The sequence below is a fragment of the Oncorhynchus keta genome, chromosome 29 (genome assembly GCF_023373465.1).
Source record: "Oncorhynchus keta strain PuntledgeMale-10-30-2019 chromosome 29, Oket_V2, whole genome shotgun sequence".
Taxonomy (NCBI): Eukaryota; Metazoa; Chordata; class Actinopteri; order Salmoniformes; family Salmonidae; genus Oncorhynchus; species Oncorhynchus keta.
In genome coordinates, this window is record NC_068449.1 from 29,170,989 (window position 1) to 29,195,924 (window position 24,936).

A 24,936-nucleotide genomic window follows, 5' to 3' on the forward strand; every position below is an offset into this window, starting at 1 on the left:
CCCTCAGTCCAGCCTCTCTCAGCCTATTGCGGACAGTCTGAGCACTGATGGAGGGATTGGGCATTCCTGGTGTAACTCGGGCAGTTGTTGTTGCCATCCTGAACTTGTCCGCGAGGTGTGATGGTCGGATGTACGGAACCTGTGCAGGTGTTGTTACACATGGTCTGCCACTGCGAGGATGATCAGCTGTCCGTCCTGACTCCCTTAGTGCTGTATTAGGCGTCTCACAGTACAGACATTGCAATTTATTGCCCTGGCCACATCTGCAGTCCTCATGCCTCCTTGCAGCATGCCTAAGGCACGTTCACGCAGATGAGCAGGGACCCTGGGCATGTCTTTTGGTGTTTTACAGAGTCAGTAGAAAGGCCTCTTTAGTGCCCTAACTTTTCATAACTGTGACCTTAATTGCCTACTGTCTGTAAGCTGTTAGTGTCTTAACGACCGTTCGACAGGTGAATGTTCATTAATTGTTTATGGTTCATTGAACAAGCATGGGAAACAGTGTTTAAACCCTTTACAATGAAGATCTGTGAAGTTATTTGAATTTTTACGAATTATCTTTGAAAGACAAGGTCCCGAAAAAGGGACGTTTCTTTTTTTGCTGAGTTTATGTATTACAATTATACACTTCAACAGTGTTTACCAATCTTGGTCCTGGGACATCAATGGTTAAACATTGTAACTAATAGACTAGAAACAGGATTTAACTAGTTAAAGGCTGATTTGTAATTCATATATACAGAAATATAATTTTAAAAAACAGTACACAACATTTCCTACGCATCTGTCACGTCCTGACCATAGTTCCTTTTGTATGTTTCTATTTTAGGTTGGTCAGGGCGTGAGTTGGGGTGGGAATTCTATGTTTTTGTTCTATGTTTGGTATTTCTATGTGTTTGGCCTGGTGTGGTTCCCAAACAGAGGCAGCTGTCAATCGTTGTCTCTGATTGAGAACCATACTTAGGTAGCCTGTTTTCCCACTCTTGTTTGTGGGTGGTTAATTTCTGTTTAGTGTCTGTTCACCTGGCAGAACCTTTTAGTTTTCGTTGTTATTTTGTGTAGTATTCAGCTTTTCAATTAAAATATGATGAACACTTACCACGCTGCATATTGGTCCGATCCTTCTTACTCTTCCTCAGACGAAGAGGAGATTCGTTACAGCATCATGTAAAAACTCTAACATCGGTTAATCTCCAGACTGCTTCGATCACGTGGATTCCGCATTGCGTCCAACAACAACATTGACGAATATGCTGATTCGGTGAGTGAGTTCATTAGAAAGTGCATCGGCGATGTCGTACCCACAGCAACTATTAAAACATTCCCAAACCAGAAACCGTGGATTGATGGCAACATTCGCGCGAAACTGAAAGCGCGAACCACTGCTTTTAACCAGGGCAAGGTGACCGGAAACATGACCGAATACAAACAGTGTAGCTATTCCCTCCGCAAGGCAATCCAACAAGCTAAGCGTCAGTATAGAGACAAAGTAGAGTTGCAATTCAACTGCTCAGACACACGAGGTATGTGGCAGGGTCTACAGTCAATCACAGACCAGCATGTCTTCTTCCCAGACAGACTAAATAATGTCTTTGCTCGCTTTGAGGACAATACATTGCCACTGACATGGCCCGCTACTAAAACCTGCGGACTCTCCTTCACTGCAGCCAACGTGAGTAAAACATTTAAACGTGTTAACCCTCGCTAGGCTGCAGGCCCAGACGGCATCCCCAGCCGCGCCCTCAAGAGCATGCGCAGACCAGCTGGCTGGTGTGTTTATGGACATATTCAATCAATCCTTATCCCAGTCTGCTGTTCCCACATGCTTCAAGAAGGCCAACATCTCCACCCTGCTGATCCTCAACACTGGGGACCCACAAGGGTGCGTTCTGAGCCCTCTCCAGTACTCCCTGTTCACCCACTACTGCGTGGCCATGCACGCCTCCAACTCAATCATCAAGTTTGCGGACGACACTACAGTGGTAGTGAGGCCCCTCGGAGTGTGGTGTCAGGAAAATAACTTCACACTCAACGTCAACAAAACAAAGGAGATGATCGTGGACTTCAGGAAACAGTAGAGGGAGCACCCCCCTATCCACATCGACGGGACAGTAGTGAAGAGGGTAGTAAGTTAAGTTCCTCGGCGTACACATCACGGACAAACTGAATTGGTCCACCCACACATACAGCATTGTGAAGAAGGCGCAGCAGCGCCTCTTCAACCTCAGGAGGCTGAAGAAATTCGGCTTGTCACCAAAAGCACTCACAAACTTCTACAGATGCACAATCGAGAGCATCCTGTCGAGCTGTACCACCGCCTGGTATGGCAACTGCTCCGCCCACAACTGTAAGGCTCCGTAAGGTAGTGAGGTCTGCACAACGCATCACCGGGGGCAAACTACCTGCCCTCCAGGACACCTACACCACCCGATGTCACAGGAAGGCCATAAAGATCATCAAGGACAACAACCACCCGAGCCACTGCCTGTTCACCCACGCTATCATCCAGAAGGCGAGGTCAGTACAGGTGCATCAAAGCAGGTACCGAGAGACTGAAAAACATCTTCTATCTCAAGGACATCAGACTGTTAAACAGCCACCACTAACATTGAGTGGCTGCTGCCAACATACTGACTCAACTCCAGCTCACTTTAATAATGGAAATTGATGGGGAAAAATTTATCACTTTAAACAATGTCACTTAATATAATGTTTACATACCCTACATTACTCATCTTATATGAATATACTGTACTCTATATCATCTACTGCATCTTGCCATCATTATGTAATATATGTATCACCAGCCACTTAAACTATGCCCACTTATGTTTACATACCCTACATTACTCATCTCATATGTATATACTGTACTCGATACCATCTACTGCATCTTGCCTATGCCGTTCTGTACCATCACTCATTCATATATCTTTATGTACATATTCTTTATCCCTTTACACTTGTCTGTATAAGGTAGTAGTTGTGGAATTGTTAGGTTAGATTACTCGTTGGTTATTGTCGGAACTAGAAGCACAAGCATTTCGCTACACTCGCATTACCATCTGTTAACCATGTGTATGTGACAAATCAAATTTGATATCTAATGCCCTTCATCTGCATTGATCTGATAAGCAGGATAGGTGTAGTATTTTATCAAATGAGAGACTTCATTTCATCCAGTAGAGTATGTGAAACACTTTATTGAAAGCAGTTCATTATCCAAGTGTTATAAAATACAAGCATTATAAATACTATAATTGTAACATTATAAATACAAGTTCAATCTGTACTTCAATGCACATATGTTGTGCATTGTAAAAACAGTGGAAGAAAGAGGAGGTGGCGAGAGAGGTGTAAAAGACAAAGGGAAAGAGGTAAGAATATAGGAGCAGGGAAGGCACCATATGATTAATGAATCACAGTGCAACCCAAATATTCTCTCAGTTCATCACAATTACATAATAGTGTCTCTAGTCGGCCCGAAGGTTATCTTAAAAGTGGGTGAGGTGGCAATGATGGAACTGGGGGTTGGCATCCACATCAAAACATATCCGCAGACGAGAGACAGATGGAGAGAGATATAGCATGTTTATGCCTTGTGTTTGAATTTTTTATTCTAACATTGTTAGTCAGCATAATAATCAGGTGAAATGCAAAACTGACCTTGGATCATTAAAACTCTGGGACTACTGCATATCTATCTGTATTTCAATGTAAAGCATCTCTTCAATAATACTTTGTGTTGACCTGACCAAGTGACCTCTCACCTCTGATCATCCTGTGGCCTCTATGTAGCCAGTTCAGATGCGGGAGGGGTTCACCGACACTGCTGATATAACCTAGAGGATTTAGAGAGAAGAGGAGAGAGGGATGAAGTGAAGGAGAGAGACTTGTTGAGAAAATAAGGTAGTTAAAGGGACAGTGTTCAACAGGAATTAGTGTGTGTGGCCTCATCTGGTGTCCATGCCACACTAAGTGGCTGCAGAGCACTTTATGCTGAAAAACATCAACGGACACACAAGGACAAACAATATAGCGTAGTTATAGAAATAATGAAGTGTCTTACTATTCTCCATGGTTGGCCCTCGTGCCTAAGGTGGAAGGAGCCAGTTATACACCTGAGCCTGCTTACTGCACAACACAATCAATCAATCAAGATTGATACATGAGTGTGTAGGTGTGGGTTATAGGGTGTCTAATTGTTCCACATTTTTTCAATATGGGTGATTTAAAATAGCCCGTTTTTTACAGACATCACACCCTTACCCGAGAAGCAGAAATAAAAGGGAGAGAAACTGGGAATTGAATAACTGCAGTTGACATAGCTAAGTAAATGGAACAATACTCTTATTGCAATGTGAATGGCTCTTAAAATAGCCTTTGGTTGTGCATAGTGTAGTCTATGGTGTTGCCAGGGAACAGCGCCCTCTTCGAAGTAGTAGGAGGTGAAGATCTCCAGCACACGTATTGCCTCTCTTGCTGCGTTGTTGGACCCCATCCTTGAAACATCTTGCAGAGCAGCAGACTTCTCCTTGTGGCGGCGAGCTGCAGATCCACTCCTGGTCCTCGTGTCCATCCTCATGAAGTTGTGCAGGACACAGGTAGCCTTCACACACACACCTGAATTCTTCCAGGAGGCAGTCCCAGATGGCCCTGGTCACCCAACCTTGCAGTGCTCTACATGTTAATTGTAGGCAATCGCTTTGAAGGAATCTCCAGTTACAAGGTATCTGTAGGAATATGGAAGATACAATTGGATTGATAGATGCATGGGCACACACGTGCATGTGTAGGATCATATCAACAGCAGGATCATATCAAGGATAGCATAAATAATGAACACATAAACAACGCTTGAAGCTTGATAATGAGTTGATCATTTGAATCAGCTGTGTAATGTAAAGGCAAAAACAAAAATGTGCACCTCTTTAAGTCCCCAGGACCAGGACTGAGAACCACTGCTCTTCATTGGGATCTCTTCATATGTAGACAGGCTTTCAGAGCTCACTTTATCTGAGGACAGAAAACCTCAAGGAACAGGCTTCATTGTAGTCAAATTACACCGCACTGAATATTATGTTACTATTACCTCCATCCTCACTTCTAGGGACAGGAACTACACAAAAGTACCTGCCCTATCCAGAATAGCCTACTCTCTCACTGACAGTTGGGGCTGCTATCCTTTCACCCTCCTCCATGGCTGTTAGCTAGCTACCTACAAATGCATTTGGAGTTCGTTTTTTACAGTGATAAATACACCAAGATAGCTAGCTAATATGAAGTTAGGTAGATGGTGATATTTCATTCACTTAGCTAGCTATCTATACAGTATGTGAAGTTGGCTAGATAGCTGGCTGGCCAACTAGCTAGCTCATTTAGCAGCTCATTTGAGTTAGCTAATAATACATAGGTTTTTTTACATTTTCAAAATGTATCTACTTACTTGAATAGGTTCACCCAGCCATGAGGACAACTGGAAACAGGGCAGCAAAGTGTGTTTGTCACCAGAACGTTTTAGAGGATATTACTATTGAACTATGTACCCATTTAATAACCAGACCTTCATACAAACTTGCTATGCTGAATTCTTGACGAACAATCGAACAGGCTGCCATATGCTGCCAGCACGCGCACACCAACAAGCAAGTCACAATGGGCAGCCTAACTGGCACGTGGAAATTTCCTGCATCTAGTGTACATTCACCATGAAGGGGGGCCGAAACTGTGGACATATTTAAAAGGGATCTTAAAACACACCTTTTTTGCTCTGCTATTCCTTAGCGTGCTTCTTAATATTTAAGTTTTTATTGTTATTCTTTTGTTTTTTATCCTCTAATGTTTGTTGTGTAGTAAATATTTCAGTTTTTATTTGTATTGTTTTTTATGCATGTAAAGCTTGATTGTATTTGATTTGACAGGGTGAATTTGAGTCTTAACCTGCATCAAAGAGTTTAGGGGAGTCTCAGTATTCCAGCCCCCAGAGAAGGCTGGAATAGCTCGAGCTTTGTGGGTGAGTCCGACTCCTGCCTCTCGAGCTGTGTGGGTGAGTCTGACTCCTGCCTTTACAGCTGTGTGGGTGAGACTGACTCCTGCCTCTAGAGCTGTGTGGGTGAGTCTCAGTCCTGCCTCTCGAGCTGTGTGGGTGACTCTGACTCCTGCCTCTAGAGCTGTGTGGGCGAGTCAGGCTCCTGCCTCTAGAGCTGTGTGGGTGAGTCTGACTCCTGCCTGTAAATCTGTGTGGATGAGTCTGACTCCTGCCTGTAGATCTGTGTGGGTGAGAGCCATGCTACACCACAGGGTGATCTCCCTCAGGAGCGGTGAGCTGTACTAGGTTAGGCTCTGTTGCCCAAACGGCCCATCTGTTCCTTGATCGGATCAGTGGCCTCTTCGGCCCCCAGTCTCCTGAGACACAGAGGCCCAGCGAGGTCCATGTGTGTCTCTGCAACCTCTCCAACCAATGACGTCATTACCTTTGTCACCATTCTCTCTCTCTCTCTCTCTCTCTCTCTCTCTCTCTCTCTCTCTCTCTCTCTCTCTCTCTCTCTCTCTCTCTCTCTCTCTCACTTCTCTCTCTCTCTCTCTCTCTCTCTCTCTCTCTCTCTCTCTCTCTCTCTCTCTCTCTCTCTCTCTCTCTCTCTCTCTCTCTCTCTCTCTCTCTCTCTCTCTCTCCACATCATCCATAACTGGCATCTCTCTCTCTTCATCTCTCTCTCCCTCTCCATATCATCCATAACTGGCATCTCTTTCTGGTGGGTTGGACAGAAGCCCACTAGACACAAGATGCCCACCAGGGATACAGAAGGGATACATACAGTATGTGTGTACTCCTAACTCCAATCAAACCACACACACAATGTACAAATACACAGCTAATGGACAGACCTCGTCCTCAAAATAATCTAGGCTGATCAAAATAGTAGCAAATTAATATATCTGTAATTAGCAAGTCATAGATAACACTTCAAATCGAATGGTATAATTCAAAATATTATACTGTACTGACTGAGAATACACTACAGTATATGTATTACAGTATATTAATTGTTCATTCTTGACTAATGTACATTATTATCAACAGTACAGTAGTATACACTAGCATCAGATTCCATTGCAGCCATAGCGGCAGCAGTAGCAGCCTCCCTCCCAGAGGCATATATCAAATGGTGGGGACACTGTAGCCTTGATCACATTTCCAGCAGTCCCTCAGCAGCCGATACCTTCCCCCACCCTCCACCATAACAGAGGACAGGCCTCAAGGTCACAGAGAGGAAGGGAAGAGAAGGGAAGAGAGGAAGGGAAGAGAGGAAGGGAAGGAGAGCATCTCTGTGAGCTAGAAGCTAGCTATCGTACAGCGTAGCGTCATCAGCAGCACACTGCTCCAGTCCACAGAGCGCTCACACAGCATTTTACTGTCACACCACTAGCACTGTCTGCTAGCCTCACTGTGATTCAACCTGACAACCTATGCCATTTGGAGTCTTCTTTTTGATAATGTGTGTTCAGAATTGTTATACAAGCTAGAGAGAGTTTAGCCGTTTGGATTTCCCATATCGACTACAGCGTATAAATAAACAGATTCAGGTTGATTAATGTATTGAGAGTAGTTAGTAAATTAAGTGTTTGTATAATAGCCTAATGCTTTGCGATCTGCCTTGTTTTTTAAAAGTAAAAAAATAAAAAAATAAAAATAAACTTTTCTCACCAATTTCGTAGTATCCAATTGTTAGTAGTTACATTTACATTTACATTTAAGTCATTTAGCAGACGCTCTTATCCAGAGCGACTTACAAATTGTTAATATTTTGTCTCATCGCTACAACTCCCGTACGGGCTCGGGAGAGACGAAGGTCGAAAGACATGCGTCCCTCCGAAACACAACCCAACCAAGCACAGCGCGCATCCAACCCGGAAGCCAGCTGCACCAATGTGTCGGAGGAAACACTGTGCACCTGGCAACCTGGTTGGCGTGCACTGCGCCCGGCCCGCCACAGGTGTCGCTAGTGCGCCATGAGACAAGGATATCCCCACTGGCCAAAACCTCCCTAACCCGGACGACGCTAGGCCAATTGTGCGTCGCACCATGGACCACCCGGTCGCGACCGGCTGCGACAGAGCCTGGGCGCGAACCCAGAGTCTCTGGTGGCACAGCTAGACCACTGCGCTACCCGGGGGGCCCCTGCATTGGTTTTTTAACCTAAACATACAGTAGCAGTCAAAAGTTTGGACAATGTCACGGATCCCCGCGGTACTGCTGCTCATTCTGTTCACCAGCTCCTGAGGTCTACATCACCAGCCTTCTAGGTGTCACTGAACTGGATCATCACCACCAAACTACCAAACCACCAAATTTTAAAAACCTCTTACGTATTCCTGCACCGGTCTCCCATCCTTATGCAATGTGACAAACACACCTACTCATTCAAGGGTTTTTCTTTATTCTTACTATTTTCTACATTGTAGAATAATAGTGAAGACATCAAAACTATGAAATAACACATATGGAATCATGTAGTAACCAAAAAAGTGTTAAACATATCAAAATATATTTTATACTTTAGATTCTTCAAAGTAGCCACCCTTTGCCTTGATGACAGCTCTGCACACTCTTTTCATTCCCTCAACCAGCTTCATGAGGTAGTCACCTCCCAGCTGAAAAAAATTGAAAACCACTGCCCTAATTATGGAGGTGCCTACCTGTGTGCTTTGTGGGACAACTATGCTATCAGCTACTGTTTCTGTGTGTGTGACTGTTCCGAAGGAGGCCTTGGGGATGCATCTCGAACACGTCCATTGGCCTGCTGTGTGTGTACAGAACGAAAATAAGGACTCGGGGTTCTGTGACTTTAACAACGCTGTCACCAAGCAGTTCACCCTGAAGGACAGACGAATGGACTAAGGTAGGCCTATTTGCAGGTTAGGCTTCTGTTGAATGAACATGGGAATAGACAACATCCCTTTGATGCATTTGATTTTTCAAGCTGGAATACATTTTTTTTTTACATTTTGAACTGCATTTTTCAGTCATTTCAATTGTTGATATCAACATTTTGTTAGAAGCTTTTTTATCATATACTGTATGTGTGTGTAATAATGTCACATAATAATATTATTATGTGTGTGTTTGCGTGTGCCACGTTGGAAGAATTCTCAATCCATTGTGAAAGACTATGGAGTTTTCTTTGCAAATGGATCAAATGTGCCCTTATTGGTCTTTTAGTGCCACCTATTGGTTGTTACTGTGGATGCTACATCGGTCTAAGGTGAGCTGAATTGAGTCGTGTGTCATTTTGTCAGATGATATGAAATATGCCACCATTGTAGCCTATCGCTTGTGTATCTTGGCTACATTGGTATTTACATTTGGTGAAAATTAGTTTTCAATTTCAGTTAATAGCCTATGCCACTCTCGTTGTTGAAGCTGTTGTATGGTGAACTTCATCAAGGTTTATTTGTGAGTAAATCTGGCTTCGATAATTGCCAGTGCCTACCCAGCCACCAACCTCACTGCACGTCACTGGCCCTGACCTCCAGGGTGACCCCATTGATTTTGTTAGTCACTCTAATTCAGATATCATATGAACATGACATAAGTCATAGCAACATGTGTAGAACGGTAGGAAATTAGCTTTAAAACTGCACATTTGTCTCTTCACCCCACTGGCAAGAAGGGGTGCACTAACATATTTTGTCTGTGAGGTGGGGGTGCCCCCAAACCAAATCTTGCTTAAAGCCCCAAAAGGCTAGAGGCTCTTCTGCCTCTCTTTAGCACTCCCATTACCAGGATCCTCCAGGATGCTCCTGCCTCCATCTGACAGGTGCTCCATTAAAAGAAACCCAACCAGCGGTGATCAATAATTGAAAACAACACCATTACTCTCTCTGTTGTACACAACAGCCAGCCAGCACATTCAGCTAGTTAGTGTCTTACAACAACAAATGTAAAAAGACAAACATACAATCAAGAAGTTAGGTTAGGACACAGTCGTGTGTGTGTGTGTGTGTGTGTGTGTGTGTGTGTGTGTGTGTGTGTGTGTGTGTGTGTGTGTGTGTGTGTGTGTGTGTGTGTGTGTGTGTGTGTGTGTGTGTGTGTGTGTGTGTGAGAGCACATGTGCAGATACAGTCACAGATACAGTCACATTTCTGTACAGCACTTTGAGATATCAGCTGATGTACGAAGGGCTATATAAATAAATTTGATTTGATTTGATTTGATTTGACATCCAAAAGTATTGGCACCCTTGATAAAGGTTAGCAAAAAATACTTCTTAAAATAAATAAGACCATAGCACCCGGTTCCAATCCAAGTATCAATGCCTTTAAGCAAACTCCAGGCATTTACATTTGTTGGTTACTCTCAATCAAGGCTCTTTTATAGTAACATTTACAAACAACCTATTGGCATGGAGGTGGTGTCTAATTGTAGATAAGGACCCTTGGTGACCCCAATATACGACCAAGTTCTGTAATTCTCCAACTGTGGCCCTTGGACTTTTCTTGGCCTTTCAAACCACCTTTCTGACTGTAGGTGTTGACAAAATACATTTGCATCCTTTACCAGGCAAGTTTGTCACTGTTCCAGTGGGTTTAACCCCTTTAGGTGACAGAGCTGGAGCGGTGTTTGTCAGACCATAACACATCCCTAAATCGCTCTTCTCACAAAATCATCTGTAGCATCCGAACAGTTTATTATGATCCCTCTATTGAAGGATGAGCCTCTCACAAACAGTGGTGTTCTCCGTTTTGATCTACAACCCCAACAAGCATCTTGAGACTTGCCTGAAGTCTGTACAGCCAATCTGCCAACTTCTGTCTGTAGCGTCCGAACAGTTTGGGCTACACACTAATATAAAGTGAGCCTCTCGCGAACATGTACAGAACCAGTCAAAAGTTTGGACACACCTACACGTTCAAGAGTTTTATCTTCATTTGAATATTTTCTACAATGTAGAATAATAGTGAAGACATAAAAAACTATTAAATAACACATATGCAATTATGTAGTAACCAAAAAGGTGTTCAACAAATCAAAATATATTTTATCATTGAGATTCTTCAAAATAGCCACCCTTTGCCTTTATGACAGCTTTGCACATTCTCGTCATTCTCTCAACCAGCTTCACGAGGTAGTCACCTGAAATGCATTTCAATTAACAGGTGTGCCTTGTTAAAAGTTAATTTGCGGAATTTCTTCCCCTTATGTGTTGGAGCCAATCAATTATGTTGTAACAAGGTAGGGGTGGTATACAGAAGATAGCCCTATTTGGTAAACGTCCAAGTCCATTTTATGGCAAGAGCAGCACAAATAAGCGAAGCGAAATGACAGTCAATCATTACTTTAAGACATGAAAGTCAGTCAATCTGGAAAATTTCAAGAACTTTCAAAGTTTCTTCAACTGCAGTCACAAAAAAACATGAAGCGCTATGATGAAACTGGCTCTCATGAGGACTGCCACAAGAATGGAAGCCCCAGAGTTACCTCTGCTGCAAAGGATAAGTTCATTCGAGTTAACTGCACCTCAGATTGCAGCCCAAATAAATGCTTCACAGAGTTAAAGTAACAGACACTTCTCAACATCAACTGTTCAGAGGCCAGGCCTTCAGGCCTTCACGGTTGAATTGCTGCAAAGAAACCACTACTAAAAAGGACACCAATAATAAGAAGAGACTTGCTTGGGCCAAGAAACACGAGCGGTGGACCAGTGGAAATCTGCCCTTTGGTCTGGTGAGTCCAAATGTGAGATTTTTGGTTACAACTGCTTTCTTTGTGAGATGCAGAGTAGGTGAACGGATGATCTCCGCATGTGTGGTTCCCACCATGAAGCATGGAGCAGGTGTGATGGTGTAAAGGTGCTGTGCTGGTGAAATTCAAGGCACACTTAACCAGGATGGCTACCACAGCATTCTGCAGCAATACGCCATCCAATCTGGTTTGAGTTTAGAGCGGCTATCATTTGTTTTTCAACAGGACAATGACCCAACACCTCCAGGCTGTGTAAGAGCTATTTGACCAAGAGGGAGAGTGATGGAGTGCTGCATCAGATGACCTGTCTCCACAATCACATGACCTCAACCCAATTGAGATGGTTTGGGATGAGGGAAGGAAAAGCAAACAACCAGTGCTCAGCATATTTGGAAACTCTTTCAAGATTGTTGGAAAAGCATTCTAGGTGAAGCTGGATGAGAGGATGCCAAGAGTGTGCAAAGTTGTCATCAAGGCAAAGGGTGGTTCAGCTATCAAATCAGCTGCCAGATTTAAAAAGCAGGGATCCAGAAGATCAGAACCTGATCTAAGGATTTCAGGGCTTTATGTACCACCTGCACTGAGAATGGCAAAAAGCTAACAGTTTGACCAGCTCTCACTGGTTCAACCACACAGGGTTGTACAGAGACAGAGGACACTGAATCAAACAGCCTACCAGATGATACAAAGTGCTCATAGAAACAATTCAGCATTTCAGTTTTGTCATATACAGCAACAAAGTCCTTCAATACACATGACGGTAATTCATTAACACTACTGTTACCAGACATAGACTTAATAGCCTTCCACAACTTTCTAGGGTCATTCAGGTTATCAGTGGTAACAGACATAAAATATTCAGACTTGGCCTTCCTGAGAAGAAAAGAACACTGCCTAAAAAGAAGCCAATCAGCATCAGAACATGATTTCCTTGCTTTAGCCCAGGCTAGATTACGTTCTTGAATAATACAAGACAGCTCAGAAGAAAATCATGGATTATCCTGCCCTTTAACCCTGAACCTGAGGAATGGGGCATGTTTGTTTAATATTTGGAAAAAAACATGAAAGAATTTCCAGGCAATTTCCACATCAGGGATAAGATCAATCTTGCTCCAGTCAAAATAAAACAAATCATGAAAGAAAGAAAGCCTGCTCATTAAAACTTTGTAAATTTCTCTTACGAATAAAACGTGGGTTTGTCTTAGGAACCTTAATATTTCTAACAGCACAACAGAACAATGGTCACTTAAATCGTTACAAAAAACACCAACCGCAGAATATTGATGTGGAACATTTGTCAATATCAAATCAATCAGGGTAGATTTATCTGGACATTTGAGATTTGGGCGAGTGGGTGAGTTAATCAACTGGGTAAGATTCATAGAATTACAAAACATTTTTAAATCATCAGACACCGGCTTTAACCAACACCAGTTGATATCACCAATCAAGATCATTTCACTGTAAAGAAGTTTAGACATAAGGTGCGTCGGAGAAGAAAATGCATCACCGAGAGCAGAGGGGTGTCTATAACAGCCAATTACAGTTATAGAGAGCAGAGGGGGTCTGTAACAGCCAATCACAGTTATAGAGAGCAGAGGGGTGTCTATAACAGCCAATCGCAGTTATAGAGAGGCCCTTTGAAACCTCAATATTCAAAGCAAGAAATGCCAACTGTTTACAAATAGTTTCAGACTTTGCCACACTTACAGGGAATTTAGTTTTTACATATATAGCCACACCCCCACCTTTCTTAACTCGATCAGTTCGATAAACATTGTAACCACTTATACAAATATCTTTATCAAAAACAGACTTGCTGGTTTCAGAAAACAGCCAGGTTTCAGAAAACACAATCACATCAGCATCAGTTAACTTTGCCCAAATCCTAACCCCATCCATTTTTGACAATAGGCTGCGTACATTTAAATGAAAAATACCAAAACCAGATAGATAGATTTAAAATAGATGTAAAATCAGAGGGGGTTTGGAGACATTGAATATCGGGGCCAGAGTTAGGTTGCACGTTACCTGATATCAACAAAAGAAGAATAACTAGGCACCTCTGTTTAATAACCTTTCCCGGCTTCTCTTTTTTAAGAGACCTACTGCAAGAAAATTATACAAGTGAGTTTCCCAGACAATACAAAACAGTCATTTAAAACCATTATACTTTGGTAGTGACAGAAATTCGTACCGTTCACATCATTCCACAAATGCAACGGCACTTGGCCGAGTGGACAGAGTGAGAAAGAGCGAGTTCCTGCAGACAAAATGTCTAATGGACGGGAGAGCACATTGTCAGATGTACTCACCCAGCGACAGTGTTCGTTTTCTCCAGAGTTCAGTAAAGTCAGTGCACAAAGCAATACCATGAAAACCGTCATTTTCTCTGAGAAATGTAAGAAATTAGAGGCCAAGGAAGGTTCCCAGAGAAGGGACAGTGTGTATGTATGAGTCTGTATTAAAACCATTCAGTAGATTGGGTGTTGACGTCGATTGAGAGAACGGGTTGGGGATTGTTGAGCTGCCACTGACAGCCAGGCGAAAAGCAAAAAGGAGCAGCTTGGACGAGTCGCTCCGCGGACGAAGAAGGAACTCAGGCCAGCGAGAGACAGGGTTACTTTGGTAAACTTCAAGTAATGAAGTGCCGAGTTGAGGAGGACCCGTGATCTTTACACCAGCAAAAACAAAATAGTTTGCACAAACACAACAAGGAAATTACTCAACCATAAATAAATAGGTTATTAGTAGGTTAAAATGTACTTGTCACAGACAAACGACTTGACATGCTGCCATCTTGGATTGATTTACTTTGAAGAATCTAAAATCTAAAATATATTTTGATTTGTTTAAAACCTTTTTTGTTTTGTTCTATGACCACAGGCCTCACAAGACCAGTCTGAAGGTTCCCTGGTACCAGTTGAAAAAAATCATGTAAGTATATAAGGAGACTGTTTAGTACCAAAAATATTATTGCCTTAATAGTGGTAAGTGGTATATATATTTACAGCTACTGTAGCTACTGTATGTTTTTGCACCCATTGGCTGATTTATGAAGGTCAAAGGGCATTTATCTATTTTCGTTTGTGAATTCTGAATGACAATGGATTTTACATGTTGGCCTCATTTTTATACCCCAGTGAAACAGGAAGCCATGGAAAGTCACAATACAGTTCTTTATGCTGAGAGGGAAAGTCGATTTTGTAATGTAAATTTAACGTTGTTTTGAGTTTGCCAATAATTTTGACACCTATCTTAGTGACATTTCTTTTTATTACTCATCTTTATGGGTGGCAATCATTTTGGAGGTTACTGTACGTGTGTGTCTCTGAGTGCTATGTGTCTGTGTGTTTGGAAGATGAGTAATCAGACATTATCTCTGTCCATAAGGAGTGTACTGAATCAACTTCCCCCAATAGCCCTGGACATAATCATTTTTTCATTTAAGCAAACAGCTGTCGCTAGCCACCAGCGGAGTCATGGAAATGACCCTGAGGGTAAAGTTGATTGTAGCTAAATGTCCCTCTCATTTCTATAACAAATAACTAGGCAGAGAGGGAGAGAGAGAGGACTGAAGCCTGACAGCAAAAGCAAGCGTAATTACCGTCCCAATTCAGCATGCACACCCAAAATTATGAGCATATCACATGATATTATCATGGCCGCACTGACTGTGAAATCATGAGTCAGTGAGCGACACCCAGTGAGCGACACCCAGTGAGCGACAGCCAGTGAGCGACAGCCATGGCTGCCACACATGCACACAGGCAGGCATGCACACACACACGCAAATATCTTTGTATTTACATTTTACTCGTTGTTGGTTGTACATATTTTAGTCTATTTGCTATCGTATTGTTGGCATTTATCTTTATTGTTCAGGTTGTTTGTTATATTCCAATTATAGGTTTTTGTAATTAAGTTATGGTCTTTTCTAATAGGATTTACGTTATAGTTAGCAAGCGTGCATTTTTTTGGTCACACCTTATTTGGATAGTCCGATAGTCCATCTGTAGATCCTCTACAGATGGTTATACAATCAGCAAACTATCTGTTGATAAGCAACTGCTTGCTAAGGTTACGGTTAGGGTTAGGTTTAGAGTTAGGGTAAGGGTTTAGGTTAGGGCTAGAGTAAGGTTTAGGGTTAGGAAAAGGGTTAAGGGTGTGGTTTTTAGCTAAACAAGTTAGTCAGCTTTCTGCTTCCCAGCTCGAGGGATGGTATATTGTTTTGCTCCAGGCTACAACTATATCTCTTCAGCGGGAAGGTGCTTGTTTTATTGGTTCCCAAATTATGTTGTCCATGAGGAGTCTTTAGGTCCGTCTGATAAGGTGAGCTATGTTAGTTAGGTTTGCTAGCTAGCTAGCATGGCATCTCCCTCCTCTTTGTCCCCTTTACAACTAACCAAACAATTTGGGGAAGCCAAAGATATAACTTACTAAATCACTGGTAGATCATCTCAGCCAGTCAATGACTGTCAATTTCCCGTAGCTTTGGTTATGTCAAAGCCATGTGACCTGAGGTGCAGTTTTATTTTCTACATGTCAGAACACCGTTAGCGTTTTACTTATTTTGATTACATAAATGCTTCAAAATTAACAAAAAGTGATGTTAACTAAGATGAGGTCATAGAACAAAATGTGTCAGATCTCCTAAGCCTGTGTTTACCACATACCACTCCACAACCCCCATTAATTTCCCCATAGGCTTTGGCCAACAAGCCATGGTGGAGTTAGGCTTGGTTAGTGCCTACAAAAATACTCCATTACTATTGCTCTCTAAAGGACTGCTACTACTTTGTGTATAGGCCTAGTAGGTAGAGTACATTGGTAGATTTAGGACAACAACCAAATGGCTTACAACCATTTCCTCCTTGTCCCCCCCTACTGTCATGTTTGTTGGTTTTGTAGTGTTCTCAGTTAGCACTCCCTCATCTCAGCTAGATAAGCTCAACATCCTAAAAATAACTCCCTGGCTGACTCTGCTAGGGCACCTGACTGCAATGCTTATGCAAGAAACTACTACTAACAACGTGTCTTGTTTTTCTCGTCCTCCCTCCCCTCTCTCTCCCCTCCATCCATCTTTCTTTCTTTCGCATTCTCTCACTCACTCACTCACTCACTCCCTCCCCCCTTCCTCACTCTCACTCTAAATCAGAGGAATAATGACTAAATCCAGAGCGCTCTCTTCCTTAAGGAAGCTAGAGGTATTTCAGAGGCGTATTCTACCCTGTCGGAACACTACAAACACAGAGGAGAAGAAAGGAAAGTGGATTGTTATGATTGCACTGTGAGCTACAGTGTCTCTCTGAACTAAACAAGTCTAATGAGAGAACCATATTTTGCGACATCATTTCATTTTGAAGACCAAGATAAACGTTTGTTTGGAATATCAAAGCCTGTTGAAATACATTACGTTTATTATTTCCAAAAATGTAAATTTGTCTAAATATGACTCCTGGTGCGTAATGATGGTTGGAAATTCAAGCTGACGGATGAAAGTGATGTTGGTGCTTTACTGAAAAGGATGATGCTGTTTTTGTATTGAGAATGCATCGTAATTATATAACTGCTTTGTATCTTTTTAATGGCATAGTAAATCATTAATGAAAATACATCTAATTATCTCAGATGAGAAGCTCATAATTAACTCAAAGCTCATAATTAGTTGCGTTGTACCTCAGATATGCTTTTGTCTTGAAGATAGCCTACACTACAGCTACTAACGTGGAGATAGTGTACATTGTTGACAGTCTAAGAACACTAGTACTTTGTTAGGCTCTCCACCCTTCTTTCATATTGTTTGGGTTTATTGAAAGGAAATTAAACGAAGGCAAGACAGATTGAGTGGATATCGGGTGTAGAGTAGGGTGGTGGGAATGAGACCAATCACAGACACACAGCACATTTAACATTTTAACCAACAACCATGCAACATCTCCTTTTGGCCTTTTGCTCCAGACAGACCAGCTTTGCACAGTACCACTGGGCACTTCTCAACACCACTCCAGAAGTGACATCACAGTGATAATTAATTACCAGTGTTATTTCGAACGGGGTCAAAGTCCATTACATTCACCTTTGAACTCACACCCCAAGAACAGCCGGTAGGTACATTATGGCACAGCTACTGTACTTTATGAGGTTTATTTGACAGTTCATGTGCAGTCACTGGGTCATCTTAAGCCACTCTAATCAAAACAACAAAACTGGCCATGATAAAACCCAGATCCATAGGTGACTCATTTCAGGAAACTAGGCGTATGTCGTGCGTCACTACTTCACAGGAGCACCGTTTGAACTTGCATATTTGGGCAGAAATGCCTTTTGGAACATATGAACTTTCATGTGCCTTAATAACAAACTTGTATGCCATCCATCTGTAAATACGAGTAAAATTGTTAAATTACGTTGGTTTAGGCATGGAAAAATACAGGAATCTTCCCGCTAGCCATGATTGGCTGATATGAGCTGTTCAGTATGCGCAATCCTTTATAACTCTGCTTTTTTGAAAGATATCACATAGTAGAACTGCATAAGTGTTGCTCTCAACTTTCTGGAGGACCGAGTTTTGAAATCAGTGGAATTAGAGTTTGATAGCTAAGGAGATGGAGAAAATTCTGGTGTTTGATTGAAAATATCCAGACTGAGTCGAGAAGAGAACACACAGAAGGCTGTTGTATAAAACACCTGTCTCCGGATTACATCTTCAAACTAAGGGCAACCATGGCATCCGTGACAGAGAAGGAGAAGCGTTCATCCATGTATACGGGTAAGAGAGTCTAGCTAGCTACATTTTCAGATATTAGACGTCTCTAATTTTGTCAGAAAGTTGTTTTCATTTCAAGTTAAAGTGTACTGTTAGCTAGCTAGCTAACATAACATGTATGATCTGTGAGGTAATATTATTCATATCTCAGAGCCATTTGGATTGCTTGTTATTGAACCAGTTTGGTTAGCTACCTACAGATACAATCAGGGTAGTAACATTATGAATTGGGATTATGGTTCATTGGTTAGCTAGCTAACATTACATGTCTAAACAACTATTTCAATAGAATGTTTATGATGTCACTGCGACAACTGTTGATAGACGTAGTTGGTAAATTCACTCTGGCTATCTACTCTGATTTCAGAGCACTCTCGTCTGTGCCAGAGTGCAGAATATCTGACGAATCTACGAACACTCAACACCCATTGAATATGGCCCTAAATTGTAACTAAATTGTTGCTAGCAGCATAGTTGCAGTCACCAACGCTCTGGATAACATAAAAACAGCCTAACCAGCGCTGCTAGGGCGAGTAAAATGGTCAGATTGAGCTGTTCTCTCATGTGTGTCTGGAAGTAGCTAGCAGGCTAGGTAACATTAGCCAGTTGGCTTGGGTGCTTGACTGCTTTTAGGTCAGAATGCTCGGATCAACCCTACTATTCGGCCAGAGCGTCCAGTGTGCTCTCTGAACTCTCCGAGAGCGAAACGCTTTGAATTTACGAACACTCTGGCACTCCAGATTCAATTCGTTGTAACGGCGTTCGTCTGTTGAAGGAGAGTCGGACCAAAATGCAGCGTGGTGGTTACTCATGTTCTTTAATGAAGAATAGTGATACATTAAATAACTAAATATATACAAATACAACAAACGAAACGCGAAAACCTATTACAGCCTATCTGGTGAACACTACACAGAGACAGGAACAATCACCCACAAAATACACAGTGAAACCCAGGCTACCTAAATATGGTTCCCAATCAGAGACAACGAGAATCACCTGACTCTGATTGAGAACCGCCTCAGGCAGCCAAGCCTATGCTAGACACACCCCTAATCAGCCACAATCCCAATGCCTACAAAAAAAAACAATACGACAACACAATAAACCCATGTCACACCCTGGCCTGAACAAATAATTAAAGAAAACACAAAATACTAAGACCAAGGCGTGACATTCGTAGTTTAAACCAGCCTTTAGTCTTGAAATCTTTGGTTGTTTAGTACATATCCTCACACGTGAATCCTTAAAGAGATGGGAGGGGCTAAAGTTTAAAAGGGTGTAAACAATGCTGAATGGAGGTAGACAAAGAAGAGCTCTCCAGTAGGCACCAAAACATTAAAGGGCCATTTTCTCAAAAGTGAGGTTACAAGTTTGTCAACTTTCAAAGCAGAATTACTTTCCCATTGTTCCTCAACTGTAGTGAATAATACACCATTTTCTAGCTCTGAGTCTCTACTTTTATTCTATGTAAAAAACACACAAAAAATTGCAACATGAGACCGAATCGAGTCAGTCGGTCTCATATACTGTATTCGTGCCCAGTGCCATCACCGAGTTGTGGCAGCGAAAGATTCAGTAGGTTGCTGGCACTACATGACAGGCTACGAGTCTACTGTAGCTCTGTTGGAGTAACTTTTGTGGATAACTTTGACACGTTCTGGAAACAGAAGATGCTGTAGAGAGAGGATGGGGTCCATCCAAATAATGTTGGTGCATGGACCCTGTCCTAATATTTCAAGGCTGCGCTGAGACTAGGGCTGGGCGATATGACCAAAATCTCATATCCCGATATAGGTCATTTCATATCCCGATAACGATACATATCACAATATAGCACAATTTCTGTAAATTCAATGAATAAATAGTTTATATAAAATGACCACATATAAAGGTCTATTTCTTATTACATTTTGAATTATACAAAACAAATAAAAAGGTACTTACTCATATTTGATTATTTCTCCTTTTATTTAGAACCTTGGTGCAAATTATCAATTGAACATGTAACAAAATATTAATATATAAATCTAAAAAGGTAAATATAAAACACTTCAACTAGAGCTGCAAACAAAATAAATATAGGCATAAAATATATATATACAGTGTGGCAAAAAAGTATTTAGTCAGCCACCAATTGTGCAAGTTCTCCCACTTAAAAATATGAGAGAGGCCTATAATTTTCATCATATGTACACTTCAACTATGACAGACAAAATTAGAAAAAAAATCCAGAAAATCACATTGTAGGATTTTTAATGAACTTATTTGCAAATTATGGTGGAAAATAAGTATTTGGTCACCTACAAACAAGCAAGATTCCTGGCTCTCACAGACCTGTAACTTCTTCTTCAAGAGGCTCCTCTGCCCTCCACTCGTTACCTGTAATAATGGCACCTGTTTGAACTTGTTATCAGTATACAAGACACCTGTCCACAACCTCAAACAGTCACACTCCAAACTCCACTATGGCCAAGACCAAAGAGCTGTCAAAGGACACCAGAAACAAAATTACAGATCTGCACCAGGCTGGGAAGACTGAATCTGCAATAGGTAAGCAGCTTGGTTTGAAGAAATCAACTGTGGGAGCAAATATTAGGAAATGGAAGACATACAAGACCACTGATAATCTCGATCTGGGGCTCCACGCAAGATCTCACCCCGTGGGGTCAAAATGATCACAAGAACGGTGAGCAAAAATCTCAGAACCACACGGGGGGACCTAGTGAATGACCTGCAGAGAGCTGGGACCAAAGTAACAAAGCCTACCATCAGTAACACACTACGCCGTCAGGGACTCAAATCCTGCAGTGCCAGACGTGTCCCCCTGCTTAAGCCAGTACATGTCCAGGCCTTTGCTAGAGAGCATTTGGATGATCCAGAAGAAGATTGGGAGAATGTCATATGGTCAGATTAAACCAAAATATAACTTTTTGGTAAAAACTCAACTCGTCGTGTTTGGAGGACAAAGAATTCTGAGTTGCATCCAATGAACACCATACCTACTGTGAAGCATGGGGGTGGAAACATCATGCTTTGGGGCTGTTTTTCTGCAAAGAGACCAGGACGACTGATCCGTGTAAAAGAAAGAATGAATGGGGCCATGTATCGTGAGATTTTGAGTGAAAACCTCCTTCCATCAGCAAGGGCATTGAAGATGAAACATGGCTGGGTCTTTCAGCATGACAATGATCCCAAACACACCACCCGGGTAACGAAGGAGTGGCTTCGTAAGAAGCATTTCAAGGTCCTGGAGTGGCCTAGCCAGTCTCCAGATCTCAACCCCATAGAAAATCTTTGCAGGGAGGTGAAAGTCCGTGTTGCCCAGCAACAGCCCCAAAAAAATCACTGCTCTAGAGGAGATCTGCATGGAGGAATGTGCCAAAATACCAGCAACAGTGTGTGAAAACCTTGTGAAGACTTACAGAAAACGTTTAACCTCTGTCATTGCCAACAAAGGGTATATAACAAAGTATTGAGAAACTTTTGTTATTGACCAAATACTTATTTTCCACCATAATTTGCAAATAAATTCATTAGAAAACCTACAATGTGATTTTCTGGATTTTTTCTCTCTCATTTACTCTGTCATAGTTGAAGTGTACCTATGATGAAAATGCAGGCCTCTCATCTTTTTAAGTGCGAGAACTTGCACAATTGGTGGCTGACTAAATACTTTCCCCCCCACTGTATATATATATTTTTTTTTTCAGGGCTTGCCTGTTTTGCATTTTATTTTGGCATTAATACGTGTCACACATCAATTTGCATTTGGTACCATGGGTCGAGTGTTAGTACCAACTCATGAAACCCTAATTTCTGGACCGTGTAAATTGGGTCCATGTCTTTGCAGATGTAAATTGTAACGGCAGCTGTTATCTCCCTCCATCTTCGTGATTCTGCACCATATGGTGTGCCACGGGCAAAAGCCTCTTTGCCATGTCTGAGTCCGGTTTGTTTTGAGCACTCGACTGTACTTTCTTGGGTCTCATCTGTAGACTCTCTCCGTACTGTTTCACATGATTCTTGCGTAGGTGGTAAAAGAGGTTAGTGGTGTTAGAGCCTGTTGTCGGGACCAGCCTGCGGCATATTTTGCAGAGGATGTTTTTCTGGTCCGTGTCAGACTTTTCATACCGAAACACCGTCCATGCGACCGAAGTAGCCCCTCTTTTAGGTACACGCTCCATGTCTCCGTGCTCTGTGTCACGTTCACTCTACTCCATGTTTGTTTGTGTTGCAAATTTCCTTCCACACGGAACGCAAAGCGTCGTCCAATTGACAAAAAAATATTGCCGTAAAGAGTGTGATTTGCGACAACGAAATAAACAATAGAGCATAATATGAAACGATAAGACGTTTTCTATCGTCACACGATACATATCGTCATATCGCCCAGCCCTAGCTGAGACATTGACTTATCAAAACCCCATGTCCCACTCAGGTAATACCCAACCATACATTATCAGCATTATAATCATACTGCAGCCCCACAATAAGTAACCATCATTGACTCTTGTTTTAACCCACTTCCTCACTCGAGGCACTGGCCCAATGGTACAGTTGTAGACAATCTTGTATCTATATCAATTCAGTCCATCCCTATGGTATTTCCAGTATGCTTGTATTAGAGACTCAGTCTAATCTGAAATCCATCAGCTGCGGCACTGGACTGATTGATGTTAATGCCAGATTTTTTATTTAGAAAATGTACATGTATATTATTGAAATTGTTCTCAAACCTATTAACATTCTAGCAATATCTGAAACTTGGTTAAAAAAGACTGTGACGATACTGATGTGCCTCTGACTGGGTATAATGTTTATAAATCTGATAGAGTTGACAGAGGTAGGGGTGTCACCTTCCCCATGTGCTCTTGACTTGCTATCTAAATATGCTAAATCTGAACTATTAATAATGGCCAATTTGAATCTGAATTGGATGACACCAGTGTCAGACAGGCTGAAAGATATTTGTACTGAGCTAAATTTGACCCAGCTGATAACCAAGCCCACATGGCCAAATCCAAAAGATCCAGTGAAATCAACCCTAATTGATATTATTCTGATTAATACACCAGAGAAATATGCTGCAAGTAGTTTTCTCTCTGGATATTAGTGACCATTGCCCAATGTTCTGTATTAAGAGATGTGAACTTGCATAAATCTAATCCCTGTGTCATCACTAAGAGGGAATGATCTTCATTTGAGTGACCATGAACATATCTTAGCTATTCCAGAAACCAAATTACATTTCAGCTATTTTGCAAATGTCTTCAAATACTATCACAGATAAACATGCCCCCCTTCAAAACAACAGAGTTAAAAATAGATCTAACGCTTGGTTCACTCCTGATTTATCTGAAGTTATACACACGAGCGATGTTGCTTGGGGCCAGAAAAACAGACTTAGGCCCAGATTGGCAGTCTTTTAGGCAATACTGATTAGAAAGGCCATGGCTGAGTACTATGTAAACACTGTCTAATTATAAGGGGAATCCAGCTATGTTCTGGAAAACTGTCAAATCTCTGATTGGTAGTACCTCCCCTTCTCTGCCCCCACAAATTGACTTAGCATTGTTGTCCGTAATGAGGCCAGAGTCTATCATTGGTGCATTTAATTGCCATTTTATTTCAGATGGCTATATCTTTGAAATAATTAATATGCCTACTCTCTGAGATTGGGATTAATGAGCATAGGGGAAATTTGCATAATGATTTGGAAAATTGTAGTTTTCTTTTCTGCATTTTACAGAAAAATAAGTCCTTGATGCCTTGCAACTGTAGCTATAGACATTAGAAGTCCACAGGGGCCAGAAAGCTGGATCTGGCTCTGCTTAAATGCGCAACGCACCTCATCGCTGGCTCAATATTCCAAAAGTACAGTATGGAAGGCTGCTTATGTGCTGTGCTCCATAAGGGTGGGGACACTAGTGTTCTTGATAATTATCTTGTCGAGCTAAGATTCTTGAATCTTTGGTAAATGTATAACTTTGTTCCTTTTTATCTGAGAATTGTATTTTGAACGTATTCAGTGTTTAGAACAGGGCACAGTAATATTACTGCAACAACATTATTTCTAAATAATATTGTGAATGCTTTTGATGCTAAAATAAATTGTGCTGCCTTGCTTGTAGACAATGGCGTTTGACAAAGTTGGTCATTCTATTTTATTGAGTAAGTTGTCCTCAAAAGGCCTGGTCACTGACGCCAGTATGTGGTTTCAGAACTATCGCAATGTGTGTCACGTCTACTCCCGCTCCCCATCACTACCATGATTACTTCCCCTTTATCTAGCACTCCCTAGCATCACTCTTCAGGCAGTATTGGTTCTCTTTTCATCTCCAGACGCTTCTCGTTTTGTAACGCACCATGTTTGTAATTATTAAACACAACACCTGCTTCCTGACACCCTGCTTCTTAGTTA

General features: G+C 41.8%; 1 protein-coding gene and 1 long non-coding RNA gene across 3 annotated transcripts in view; both read right to left on the bottom strand.

The window, feature by feature from the left end:
* Window positions 1–24,936, bottom strand: part of LOC118362185 (sodium/potassium/calcium exchanger 4-like) — a 70,754-nt gene that overhangs the window by 19,126 nt on the left and 26,692 nt on the right. The window lies entirely within an intron of this gene.
* LOC127913634 (uncharacterized) lies at window positions 3,192–6,516 on the bottom strand. Its single transcript, XR_008086281.1, has 4 exons — window positions 4,928–6,516; window positions 4,070–4,733; window positions 3,771–3,842; window positions 3,192–3,524 (listed from the first exon to the last, which is right to left on the bottom strand). It is a non-coding gene; the product is annotated as an uncharacterized LOC127913634 (long non-coding RNA).